A 14,720-nucleotide genomic window follows, 5' to 3' on the forward strand; every position below is an offset into this window, starting at 1 on the left:
ACTGATGCAGGGGATCTGAGCAGTGGGGGTGGGTGGCAAAAAGCGTGTGTATTCATGACAGCAATCAGAATCAGATGCTTAATTTATGGACTCATAGCACATAAAAGGAAAAAATTCAAGCATTTACTGTAGCTGCTGCTGATTACTGACTATTCATTAAAAAGGTATTTGGCTAGTGCCAATGTAACCCCAATGTTCTTTGTAAAGAAAAAGTCTATCATGCAGTTTTCCTATAAATTATGCAGTTCCCTGTTCATTCTTCTTCAAAAACCCATGTCCTGCTTCATAATAAAGAGCTGTTTAAAGGTTCTTACAGCCTAGGGATTGTGGCTAAAATACTGAAATCACACAATTAAAGGGAAGAAAAAACTAAATTAAGCCTCCTAAAAGGTACACTGCCCAAGTTAATGCTCCCCTTGTGCCTGGGTGAAACTCACTCTGACAAGTGGGGCTAAAATGTGTGCTGGTAATTGCCTCCTTCCCCAGCACTGCTGAGCAATTGCTCTGCAACTTTGCCCTCCCAGCACATACTCATAGAATTATGATGATATGATCCCAAAATGATACCTAGACCCAAAGAGCAGTGTCTTGTAAATCCTGCAGTTAAGAAGAATAGGAAAGATTACCAAGACAACTCAGTTTTCAGCCTACCAGCATCTTTGGCTTTCACCCAGAAGGGAAAGAAACACATCCAGAATACCATCAGCACTTATGCCTTATCTTCTCTCTCTAGACAACAGTCCACACAGCCAAACACAATCCATCCACATGTTTTGGCTGCTCAGTGTCTATTCCAATTGCAAGAGCTGGAGAACATAAGAAATGGCTTTCTGGATCAGACAAATAGCTTATATCATCAGGCCACCCATGAGAAGATATGTTCATCCTCCCTGATACCAATCTCAAAAGCAGGAAGGTTGACTCTGAAACACCCCTAGATTTCTTTTCCTTAATAAAGCTAGTATGCATATAATATTGCCCCTTTTCTCCCTAAATCCTTCCTGACTTCATACGCATTTTCAGTTTTTACCGACCTCTTAAAGTTCCAAAAGCTTATAAGACATGTTATGATAAATAATGTTTTATTTGCTTGCCTTAAAATAGCCTCTTTTTAGGGGCATGTGGGTGGCTCAGTTGACTGAGTGTCCAACTCTTGATTTCAGCTCAGGTCATGATCTCAGGACCATGGGATTGAGCCCCACATCAGACTCCGTGCTAAGTGTGAAGTCTGCTTAAAATTCTCTCTCTCTCTCTCTCTCTCTCTCTCTCTACCCCCCCCGCACCTCTCCCCCACTTACTCTCTCTCTCTCTCTCTCTAAACACACACAAAAAAACAAAAAACTCTTTACTGATGGCTGGCACAGTGGTAAGCACACAGATGTTTCAAGAAAAGTACATGCCAACTCGAACTAACTGGATTGGAAATATGCAAGTTCTGACCCTAAAAGTAAATGTACCACCTGACTGGCTCCCCTTGACTGGATGCCTCAGGACGCCAACCTGAGTTTTTGACTTTGAAGGGGAGACAAGCACTCGATATCTGGGTCTCTTGATTTTTTAATATTGATTTCAAAAGAGATGAGACAGGATTTTCAGTGATTCCACTAGCTTAGGGAAGTGGTTCTCAATGATAAAGCTGACTGAATTTCTTACAACATGGCACAAAGCCATCTGGAAAATAAATGGGCAGGTCTTGCTTCAATCTATTCCAACCTCACTCCTATGAAAAGCAAGTGTATCATAATCTCTTCACCAATTCTTTAATCTTCAGTAGCTGTCAAGCCCTCCACATGTCCTGCTGCTCATTATTGAGAATTTCTCCTTACTTTCTATGACCAATCAAGGAATATTTAAACTCAGAGAAGGGATTTGGGGTAGGTCATTTATAACTGTGAAACTTTGGAAGATTGTTAGAGAGACAAATTCTAAGACTACCATGGGAAAGTCACCAGAATTCCCAGAATAAATTATGTCTATCCCCAAGCCAAACCATCTGTCACCAATTAAGTGTTGAACTGCATGTATATGAGCCAATATTCAGGTTTAAAGTCATCTATGTTATAATAGTTTTCACTCTATAAGAATGTATACTGTACAGACTCACTACTGTCTTATTTAATAGCTTAGTTAAGAGGAAAACTCATAATGCTACAAGCATGCCTTGATAACATTGATTTTTTTCTCCTTCCTAAAATATCCCATCCAATTCAATGCCTGAACAATAAGATACCAGCTACTTCTGGCTCAGAAATATAGACAACATTTGACACTAATGTTCATTTTCCCTCTGCTGTAGTCACAGCTTATCGCTCCTATTTGATGGTAGGTAGACCCACTGTGTTGACTTATTCTGTTACTTATGTGACAAAGGCTGACCCACCAAGGTCAGTGTTTGGGTGTCATCCATCATGTTGCCAACACGTCTGCCATGATTGATGGGGATGATGTACTACAGGGTCTCTGACTTCTGTTACTGTCTCATTTTCTTCTCTCCACCACACTGGGACTAGAGATCTCAGGTACTGTGGCATCTCATCTAATGGTCCTCTGATTACAATGGCTCAAGAACTGGCCTGCTTTTACAGAGCAGTGGGAGACACAGTAGGGTAGGACTAGCGTTCTTGTTCACTCAATAAGTGTGCTGATGTGTAGGACCTAGGGCAAGAACTCACACTGAGTTGTAATCCTTGGGTGTAAATGTGGATGATATTTACCCCAATCCATAGCCCTAATAAATAAACACATCCCAAACATTAAAGCCTGGATGATGTCAACAAGCCCATTAAAGTCACCTTAAATTTTTAGCAAAGTTAGCAATAGATCAGTGAATTTTATAGCTAGAAAAATGAAAAAAAAAAAGGAGTAATCTTCTTGTTTTTGTAGATAATATGCAATCTTAGAGACATGATTAAAATCCTAACCCAAGGTCAATAGACACAATACTCTTGATTTTCAAGCCTCTCCTCCCGGCAAAGCTGACAGCTCCAACACAGGCCAGAGCACAGAAGTCGATTATGGGGAAAATGCAACTGGACTGTGTGTACACTTCCTCTTCATCGTCTTCTCCCTTTAATCAATAGCACACCGAGTCTCCAGCTTCTATTGAATTAGGTTTACAAAGCTTTTTTGTTCTCACCTGTCGCTAAGAAAAATCATTCATGGCATCCTGGATCTGAACTAGCGGAGACTGCATGAATCAAAAAGGTAAAAACGTTCCCTCCCTCGGGAGGCCGCCAGCTGTCTCATTGATTCAGCACTGCTCTTGGCTGATTTGGAGGCTACCCTGGCACCAGTTCCAGAGAGCACCGTATAATAAGGTACCACAATGCAAACTGTTACCAGGGAGAAACAGAACATCTGGTCTGGAACAAAGGCAAAGTCCATTGCTAAGAAGCAGCCTGAGCTTTGGCGTCCAAGCATGAATATGCTGGGGCCAGTCACCTGAAAGAGGGGGCTCCTGGGGCCAAATGCATGAAGATAACATAAAAACCATAAGGAAAAAGAATTTATGAGAGAGAAATAACGTATTATTTTCACACCATTTTTGTCTAAATGTAAAACGATAGTATTAAGTGGGATGCTTTAAGAGCTATTTTTTTTTAATTCAACCAAAAACAATGGTAAAAACTGAAATTTTAAAAGGCAGAAATCAGTGTATTTGTGTCTTTCATCTGCATGTGTGTGTTTAATGGCTGGAAGCTTCCCTTGGTATCCTGCTGTTGTAAGCAGAGCTAATGATTGGCCTCTGTTCTGTAGAAATATTTTAGCTGCCAAGGACCTATTGATGTGGGCAGGGAGTCTGAGGAGAGTAAGAAGCAGCAGCAGTAGTGACGCCTACCCTCTGCTTTCTATCACGCTGTGCAGCTCCTCCCGGAGCTTCAGAGTCTGAGGCTATCCGGGTGGCTTTACAAACCATTGTTGTTTTTGTTGTTTAATTACTAAATAACACCTCAGAAAAGGAGAAGAATTTGACTTCCAACTGCTTTAAAATCCAGTTTAAAAAAAAAAAAGTGCTTACCCTGTTGACAAAGCCCCTGTCAGAGTGAGAGTCATTATACTCTACATAAGGTTTGTGTACTTCATTTCTTTCTAAAGCCATCTGTCTGAATTTAATTCACTGATAATTTTATCAGGCTCCCCATGCTTTGCCTGAAACCTCTCCATTGCATTTTTTATTCTTCACAGATGTTAACTCCTTGAGTGACAGTTTCAATGCAGTTAGAATTTTGATGAAGATACACATCCTCTCTGAAGGATCTCTCTCGTATAGACGACTTGTTTCGATGCTGCACCAGCGGTTGTGCTTTCCAACAAAAGTTGTGCTTCTCCTGGGCAGAGCCAACCTACGAGCAGAACTGTATCTAGGACATTGCCAAAGAAGTCACCAGCAGTAGTGCCATCCCGGGCGCACTCGATACCCATCATTTCAGATGCCTTTTTGGAAACTGGAAATCGGAATACATCTTATGCGGATAATTCCAATCTTTCTCCCTACCTGATTAGAGCATTTAATGTTATCTTTGAGAAATGCAGACCATTAAAAGATACCATAGGGGCACCCGGGTGGCTCAGTAGGTTGAGTGTCCAACTTCGGCTCAAGTCATGATCTCGCAGTTTGTGAGTTCGAGCCCCATGTTGGGCTCTATGCTGACAACTCAGAACCTGGAGCCTTCAGATTTTGTGCCTCCCTCTCTCACTGCCCCTCCCCCACTCATGCTCTGTCTCTTTCTCTCTCAAAAAGAAACATTAAAAAAAAATACTATAGATCTATTTAGAAAATTAACTTTTTGAAGGGATTGTTTCTGTTTTGTTTTGTTTTTTTAAAGAGAGTCCATCTAAATGCACTTTTAGGTTGTACATAAGTAGTTAAAAAAATTTTTTTTTTCAACGTTTCATTTATTTTTGGGACAGAGAGAGACAGAGCATGAACGGGGGAGGGGCAGAGAGAGAGGGAGACACAGAATCGGAAACAGGCTCCAGGCTCTGAGCCATCAGCCCAGAGCCCGACGCGGGACTCGAACTCACGGACCGCGAGATCGTGACCTGGCTGAAGTCGGACGCTTAACCGACTGCGCCACCCAGGCGCCCCTGTACATAAGTAGTTTATCTCAAGTATGTTATCTAATCATTTTGAGGATAGTCTATTTTTAGTTTCCAGATTAATTTGAGAAAAAGGTCTTTGTACAGTTGTCACAGTCTGCTTTTAATTTTGTCCAATAAGCATTTCTAAGCATCTTTGCTGAGCAAGGTGTGATGCTGGGCACTACAGGAGGTGGATAGGAAGGTTCACAAAACATCTGCTCCCTAGGCTCTTGTGGCCCAGCAGAGAAGATGAGACACAAAGCAGACTGTGAGCAGTACAAAGTGCTACACAAACACAGGAAAGAGAGAAATTTATTTAACCAGAAACATGGGTGCAGACTTCAGAAAAGAGATCAATTTTCACTTGGGCCCTGAAAACTGGCTAGGACTTTGAGGAGGAGAGATGAGATGTTCCCAGATACTGGGAACTCCATTTATAAGGGCATGGATGCGAAACAGTATGGAACAAGTTCTAGAACACAAAGGTCACCAGTCTGACCGGATCAGGGGGTGAATGAGGGAAGAACCCAGACACAAAGTTAGAGATATAAGGTAGAGCTGTGATTTGGAGAAAGAAATGTGCCACTGGTGCCAAAAGTGTCTGAGCAAGAATAAGACCTAAAGATAATGGCAGTCCTCTGCAGGATGAATGAGGAGGAAAGATATTAAAGACAGGGAAATGTTAGATGTGTTGTCATCAGGAGGGCAAAGAAGGTCCAGGTTTAGGGCAGGTGCAGTTGGAATGAAATTCAGGGAACTTGCTCAAATACTCCAAACAAACAGATGGTTTGGATGTACTCAAATCAAAAGAAAGGCAGACTGAGCAAAGCAACCTGACCAAAGGCTTTGCCGATTTGCTTCTAAGTTAACTGTTGGTGTCCCTTGTGTTGCTGCCATTTCCCAAAGGACCCTACACGTCCTTTCTGGAAGTGTCTTCCTCAAATTCATGGTTTTTAACCCCACAGGGTGCACCTTTCCTAGAAATATCATGATACCAGGTTGATGCATGGTGTGTACAGAGCCAGCTCCTGTTCCATCTCCCTGCTCCAAAAATCCACTTAATATATTGTCCTAGGAGAGAGGACATACCAGATATTAAACTGGTAAGTATAAATACTATACTTGATCTTAGCCAAAAGGCTGAGAAGCAATGGTGATTATTTTTTGGCTGTTAATTTAGCACTGATGTTGCTTTCACGACAGTTAGAAAGTTCCTGACACCCATTTTGTGTTTACAGACTCTCAGCTTTCACTGGAAGATACCATTCTGAAATCCTGACACATGGACAAGGAAAGAAAGACCAAGAAAACAAGGCATTGACTCCTCAGTAGCCAAGGTCGAAGCAGCATATGACAGGAGGGAATGATGGGAGAGCAAGTGTAGTGCCCTAACTAAAATAATGTAGATACCATCTATAGATTAAAGTATTAAAAATAAAGAATAAAAATGTATCCCTTAAAATTGGGGATATCGATAATTATGATTGCCCCTCTGAGGGACAATATGATACATGATCTCTGAAGATCCTACTTGTCTCAGGACATGATTTGTGTTAACTTCACTAACCTCAAGGATGATAATGTGTGATACTAAACCAAGCCCCAGCCTAGAAAAATGGCATTTATTTATTTTTTTAAGATAAAAGTATTTTATTTTTTTCCTAAATCCTTATTTAAATTACAGCTAGTTAACATACACTGCAATATTCGTTTCAGGTACAGAATTTAGTGATTCATCATTTACATACAACACCCAGTGCTCCTCACAATACCCTCCTTAATCTCCATCACCATCCCCATTCCCCTCCCCCACCTCTCCTCTAGTAATCATCAGTTTGTTCTCTACAGTTAAGAGTCTGTTTCCTGGTTTGCCTCTCTTTTTTTCCCCCCTGCGTTCATTTGTTTTGCTTCTTAAATTCCACATATTAGAAAAACTGCATTTAGAGCAAGGTGTATAAATGCTTCCCAACTAGCAACTTAGGGGAGAATCTGGGTTAATATAGTATGGTAGGACTGGCTGGTTCTTCACCAAAACCCAGTCTCTTTTTTTCCTGAGGACATAGCCAGATTATATTTCCTGGCCTCGAGACAGATTCTGTAACTGACTTCTGCCCAACTGCATGTGATCACAAATGACCACTTACCAGCCTGAAAATCCTCCAGCTTGATCCTCTACATTCTCTTTTTTGTCTTCTGAGGAAGTAGAGGAGCAGAGAACACCAAGTCCCCAGGGAATGATGGGGCCACAGGCAGGAAGGATGGCATGAGGAGACATTTCCAACAAACCCATATTGGAATGTGTTGGGAAGGAGAAGAACACTTTCACAAACCGTTACTGTGGTTAGCCACGGAGACTTAGGGGTTGTTTGGAACATCATTTAGCCTGCTCTGACTGATATATGTTTAAGGCTTTAGAGTCAGACAAACTTAAGCCTTTGTTTCAGCTCTGTCACTTCACTAGCTCTACAAACTTGAGCCAGTTACTTAACCTCGCAGAGCCTCAGTTCCCTTATAAGTAAAACAGAAGAAATAGGGCTGCTGTGAACATTAAATAAAATAAAATGTATGTAAATCTACTGGCACAGTGCCTGGCAATAGAAAGCACACAATATAAGATAGCTATAATTATCATCGGTAAAAAGAAGGCATTGCTTGTGTGTTCTCATTAGCCAGCATTTAAACGGCCTTGGAGAATGGAATAAGAAGGTAGATCAGAAATGTTCCTCTCTAGTATTTTCTAGAGAAGGAAGCTACAATTATATCTTCATCTATTACCAAAGAATTACTTCTGATTAAAAGAATATCTTGTTCATTTCAAAGAATGATAAGGAAACCTAAGATTTAGAGTTGACATTCAATTCCAGTATGAAATATCTAACTCTGGCCATGATTGAATGACTGGTATGGGAAATATTCTCACTGCAACTATAAAACTGTATAGAGTATATGAGGCAATTATTTTCAAGCACTGGACAACGAACTATACAGGGCTATGATCCTTGACAGAAGGGTCACAGAAACTTGTAGGGTGAGCTTCATATTGACCCCATATTTCTATCTAGGGTACTTTCTGAAGTACAGAAAGTGGTGGTCTCATTAGCCAGAGGAGACAAACTTTGGAATTTAGGGTTGCTTAAAAGGCTAGAATTTGGGGCGCCTGGGTGGCGCAGTCGGTTAAGCGTCCGTCTTCAGCCAGGTCACGATCTCGCGCTCCATGAGTTCGAGCCCCGCGTCAGGCTCTGGGCTGATGGCTCAGAGTCTGGAGCCTGTTTCCGATTCTGTGTCTCCCTCTCTCTCTGCCCCTCCCCCGTTCATGCTCTGTCTCTCTCTGTCCCAAAAATAAATAAACGTTGAAAAAAAAAATTTTTTTAAATAAAAAAAAAAAAAAGGCTAGAATTTAAAGAGAAAGAGACTTGAGATGGGCAAGATGCAAAAAGTTGGATCCCCAGAACTCTGCATAGAGGTGCCCTTCATGACTTTGGCCAAGCACTAGGCTGCACTTGAGCAGGGTAAAACTCATTGAGTCCATCCAGAGAACAGTTGCTGAAGAGATTCCTCAATGAAGATATAAGAGGTTATAAAGTGCTGTGAGAATTTAGAGTTCTAGTCAGTCACAGTGGAACAGAGAGACTTCACTTAGTACCTTGGGCATTTAGTGAAGATTCCACAAAGGCCACACATTAGAAATAAGAACTGTGCCCTAGAATAAGGGAGATGCTCTAACAGGGAAAAAAAACTGTACTATATCCTTTCTAACAATGTCTAAAACAACTACAATAGTGTTTCTCAACCTCAGGACTATCGAAATATTGGATCAGATCTTTCTTTGCTGTGGGGTACTTTATCTGTGAACTATAAAATGTTCAGAAGCATTCCTGATCTCTACTCACCATATACCATCATCATCTCCAAGTTGTGACAACCAAAAATATCTCCATACATTGCCAAATGTTTCCCAGGGTGGGAGAAATTACTCCTGGTTGAGAACCACCTCTCTACAAGATCTAAGGGATCACTATGAATTAACTGTCATCCAGAAAAATTCAAAATTCAGTAAAGAAAATAGCATAATCCATAAATTATGTTTCACCCACGACATCCAGTATACATTTTTAAAAACCACTATAATGGGGGTGACTGGGTGTCTTAGTCAGTTAAGCATCTGACTTCGGCTCAGGTCATGATCTTGCAGTTCATGGGACTGAACCCATGTCGGGCTCTGTGCTGACAGCTCAGAGCCTGGAGCCTGCTTTGGATTCTGTGTCTCCCTCTCTGTTTGCCCCTCCCTCCCTCACGCTCTCACACTCTTTCAAAAATAAACATTAAAATAAAACCTGCTATAATACAAATAAGGGAAAAAAAGTATGACCCGAAGTTAAAAAAAAAAAAAATTCAGTTAAAAGTAGTCTGTCAGAATGATGTGGATGCTGAAATTATCATAGAAGTACTCTTAACATGCTATTATAAACATGCTCAAAGAGTTAAAGGATATGATGAATAGAATGAGTGAATACAGAATATCACTAGAGATAATAAAACTATAAAAAAGAGTGAATTGAAATTCAAGAGCTGACAAATAAAATATATGAAATACATAACTCACTGGATGAGCTTAGGAGAAAATTGGACATTGGAAACAAAGGGATCAGTGAGCTTGAAGATAAGTCAGTAGAAATCACCCAAACTGAAGAACAAAGATAAATCTTAATTTTTTAAAATGAACAGCACCTTAAAAAAACAAGCAAACAAACAAACAAGGAACAGTACCTTAGTGTACTGTGGGTCAGTAGAAAGATATTTAACAGGCATACAATTAGAGTATCACAAGAATAGGAGAGAAAGAGATTGAAGAAATAATCATTGAAATTTCCCCAAATTTGGTGAAAAGTATCAATGCACAGAGCCAAACAGCTGAGCAAACCAAAACAGTACAAGTACAATGAAGACCATACCTGGGCACATGATAGTAAGACAGTTGAAGACCAAAAATAAAGAAATATTTTAAGACCACCAAAAGGGGAAAACTGATCACACATACAAAAACAATAATGGGGATGACTCTGACTTCTCATCAGAAACACTGGTAGCCACAGGACAATGAGACAGTATCTTTAAAAATGCTAAAAAGGGGACTTCAGCTTCCAACTAAAATAGAATAACAAAACAACTCAAAAAAAGAAAACGGGGAAAATAAAATATATGAAACAATGGTTTCAAGACACTGGATATCAGTCGACAAAGGACAGTGATCCCTGAGAGACAGGAAATAAATAAGGTGAGATTCAAAATTGTCTCATTTGCACGCTTTGAGAGTTTCCAGGCCTCTAACAGGGAGGGAGAAATCAGGCAGAGCCCATCAGACTTTCTGAATTGAGGAGATAGAGCTTAGAGCCTAGGAAAAACAAGGCAGATGGAGTCTGCAGAAAGAACAGCACAAAGAGAACCTTCAAAGTCTCCAGACAGTCTCCCTGATATTCAGCACATTCATTTGGGGAAACTTTCTGGGGGACCAGGGAATTAAAGGAATAATACCCAGTGGCCTCTCAGGACAAGGACCAGTGCCCATTATCACCAGCCAGATTGAAAAGTCACATCATTCATGGAACACTGGATAAAATACTCAAAAATATTACATTAGACATGAGGTCAAAATGATGCTCTGGTCACACATAATACAATTAAAAAATCAAGACCCAAAATGCTCAAGCTGTTTCCAAGTAACTTAACTGCAACCTAGAACATAGCACAAGAATATTTAAATGAATATAAAAATATTCAGCAGCCAACAAAATAAAATTCACAGTATCTGGCATCCAATCTAAATTTACCATAAATACAAAGAAGCCAGAATATATGACCCTTAAAGAGGAGGTAAATCAATCAACTAAAACTGACCCAGACTGAGACCAATGTTAGAATTAACAGAAAAGGACACTAAAATAATTATTATGACTATATTCCATATGTTCAAAATTTTAAGTAAAGATAAGAAATATTTTTAAAAAGGGAGATTCTCCAAAGTCAGAAATCTCGGGCAATCAAACTAGATATGAAAACAGCCATGGCTGGAATGAAATCTATACCTGGTTATTCGGTTAAGCATCTGACTTCAGCTCAGGTCATGATCTTGCAATTCATGGGATTGAAGAGATTAGATATTAGATATTTCAGAAGAAGAAAAAATAAACACGAAGAAGTAACCACAGGGGCGCCTGTGAGGTTCAGTGGGTTAAGTGTCCGACTTCAGCTCAGGTCATGATCTCGAAGTTCATAGGCTCGAGCCCCATGTCAGGCTTGGAGCCTGCTTCAGATTCTGTGTCTCCCTCTCTCTCTGCCTCTCCCCTGCTCACACTCTCTGCCCCTCCCTGCTTGCACTCTCTCTCTCAAAAATAAATAAGCATTAAAAAAAAATTTTTAGAGAAGTAACAACAGAAATTATGCAAAATGAAACTCAGAAAAAAAATTTACAAAAATTAACAGAACATCAATCAGTGAGCTGTGGGCCAACTTCAAGTGGCCTAGCATTTATGTTATTAAAGTCTCTAAAGGAAAGGAAAGAAAGGGAGGGACCCAAAAATATGCTTGAAGAAATGATGGCCATAATTTTTCTAAATTGATGAAAATCATAAACTCACAGATCTAAGAAGCTCAACAAACCCCAAGAACAAGAAACAGGAATTAAACTACTGAGATACATTAATCAGATTGGTCAAAACTAGTAATAAAGAGAAAATCTTAAGAGCAGCCTGGGGACAGGAGATTGGGGTGGGGAGAAAGGAAGCATGTTACATTTATAAACAAACAAACAAACAAACAAACAAACCAATAAGGATGAGCAGATTTCTCACCCCAAACAAAGCAAGCAATAAAACAACGGAGCAACATGTCTAAAACACTGAAGGAAAAAAACAATCTGCCAACCTAGAATTCTTACTTACTTACTTATTTATTTATGTTTATTTATTTTAGAGAGAGGGAGAGAGAGAGAGACAGAGTGCCAGTGGGGGAGAGGCAGAGAGAGAGGGAGATCAAGAATCCGAAGCAGGTTCCAGGCTCTGAGCTATCAGCACAGAGCCTGATGCGGGGCTCGAACTCAAGAACTATGAGATCATGACCGAAGTCAGAGGCTCAACTGACTGAGCCCATGAGGCACCCCATAGAATTCTATATCTAGCAAAAAATTTTGCCAAAAATGAAGGCAGAATAAAGTATTTTTGAGTCATACAAAAGCTGAAAGAATTTATCACCAGAAGATATGCGCTATGAGAAATGTCAAAGGAAGTCCTTCAGGCCAAATGAAAAAGATATGATATAGAAATATGGCTCTATACAAAGGAATGTAGATTACTAGAAAATGTAGCTACATAGATAAATACATGATTTTCTTCTTATTTTTTAGATCAATTTAAAAGAGATTTTACTGTTTAAACAAAATCAATAGCAATGTATTACGGGATTTATAACATATGTATAAATAAAATATATGACAAAAATAGTCCAAAGTCTAGAAGGGAGAAATGGAACTGATTATTATATTATATGTGAAGTTGCCTACTAATGATACGAAGTACACTATAATAAGTTAAGAATGCATTATTTTTATTCATATCAATGCTTTTTTAAAAAACTAGACATAGGAGAACCTGGGTGGCTCAGTTGTTTAAGCGTCCAACTTCAGCTCAGGTCATGATCTCACAGCCCATTAGTTCAAGCCCCATGTCAGGCTCTGTGCTGATGGCTCGGAGCCTGGAGCCTCCTTTGGATTCTGTGTCTCCCTCTTTCTCTGCCTCTCCTCCACTTGTGCTCTCTCTCTCTCTCTCTCTCTCTCAAAAATAAAACATTAAAAGATAGATAGATAGATAGATAGATAGATAGATAGATAGATAGATAGAGTTCCAAAGTCAATATAGGAAATAAAACAATATTATAAAAATATTTGATTAACCCAAACTGCAATTGTACTTCTTACTCTCTGTGTGAGTTTTTCAACTTCTCTTCAGTTCCTCATCTCTCACTAAATGTTTTTAATAATACTAATTTCATTAAATTATGATGACAAACCAAACTTTAAGCTCATTGAGGAAAAAGACAGTACTTTATTTTTATATCTCCTATATCAAGCATAATGCTTGATAAATATATTTTTATATTTACTAACTTTTTCTTATGCCCTACACCTTATTAAGTAACTTTTTGCTTGGCATATAATAAGCAACAAATATTTTTAAGTGAATCCATTGCAAAGTACAAAATGATGAACTATAACAAGACAATGAATGTATCAAGTTAATTAAAATGTCATGTATTTCTATTTGCAATAAGTCAAGGGAGAACTGCACATATACAAAAAAAAGTCACATTAAGAATATTTGAAGATGATACTCCATTTCTTTGCCTCAACAACATTGATATAAATATCAAAATCTACCTTACAAATGTCACCAAAAAAAGTTTATCCTTCAATGATTTAAAAAAGTCACAAGTTAAGTACTAAGGCTCTGAATTATTTGGCTAAGCGCTACTTTAATTTAAATGTTAAGTAGAGTCAAGGATAGAAAGCAAGAATAACTTACTGTTTCATCTCTAAGAAGATGCATCAGGAATATCTTCAAATCTGAGGAATATTTATGGCCCTAAAAGGATTCCCACTCACTCCTCTCATAATTAGCAATGGTGATCCTCATCAGCTATTGAGCACAAATTCTGTCAGGCCCTGAACTAAGCGCTTTGCCTATATTATTTAACCTAATATTTATAACTCCATAGACCAAATATTATATATACATTACCATTTTATGTATGAGAAACCTAAATCTTAGGGACACCTACTGATATCCAGATTCACACATTTAAGAGACAGAAACAAACTTGAACAAAGTCAAGTCTGTGATTACTAAATCCAGACTCTCTTAAATACTTGACCCTACTGAATCCTTAAATTTATGTAGAAATGAGGAAATCTGATATCAGAACAGCATTCACCTAAAAAAGTATATACAATATGGTGTTCTAATATATCTTAATTGCTTATAACCCAGTTAACTTCAGTCTGACATTTTGGGAGGTCTTCAGTGATTTACACAAAAATAGCGCTCTCTCTCTCTCTCTCTCTCTCTCTCTCACACACACACACACACACACACACACACACACAAACACACTTTAGAGTCATTGTAGTGAATGGAAACAACACAGCCTTCAAAGTCAGCTAAATTTGTTTCATATTTTAGCTCTACCACTTACAAGCTGCATGTCCTTGACAGAATATTTACCTTTCTGTTCTGTGATATATAAAATAAGGATAATAGTGTAGAGCTTCTAGTGGTTTAACATAGCAGTTGTGACAGGTCCGAACACAGAGACCAGTAAATATTTCTCACCTTTTTTTCTCCTCCAAAAATTTGTAAGCATTTAAAATGAAAGATTCTTACCAACAAAGAAATGACCTGCTAATTAGGCATTGTCCATTGACATGTGGGCAATATTGGAGATTACAGGTCATGCTTTGGTCTCCAAATATCAAAGGGCTGTGTATGCCTGGTCTCTTCTTATAGGCTCAGTAACCTACCACCAGATGGCAGAAGATGTGTAATGAATCAGATGTAATAGGGCATCTTGACTGGGAAAAAGATAGCCAG

General features: G+C 39.0%; 1 long non-coding RNA gene and 1 other non-coding gene across 2 annotated transcripts in view; both read right to left on the bottom strand.

Moving 5' to 3' along the window:
* Positions 1 to 14,720, bottom strand: part of LOC147583242 (uncharacterized) — an 85,548-nt gene that overhangs the window by 25,438 nt on the left and 45,390 nt on the right. The window lies entirely within an intron of this gene.
* LOC112867108 (U2 spliceosomal RNA) lies at positions 6,044 to 6,234 on the bottom strand. The gene has a single exon (XR_003224168.1). It is a non-coding gene; the product is annotated as a U2 spliceosomal RNA (small nuclear RNA).

The sequence above is a fragment of the Puma concolor genome, chromosome A2, assembly GCF_028749965.1.
Source record: "Puma concolor isolate L17-30 chromosome A2, mPumCon1.1.hap2, whole genome shotgun sequence".
Classification (NCBI taxonomy): Eukaryota; Metazoa; Chordata; class Mammalia; order Carnivora; family Felidae; genus Puma; species Puma concolor.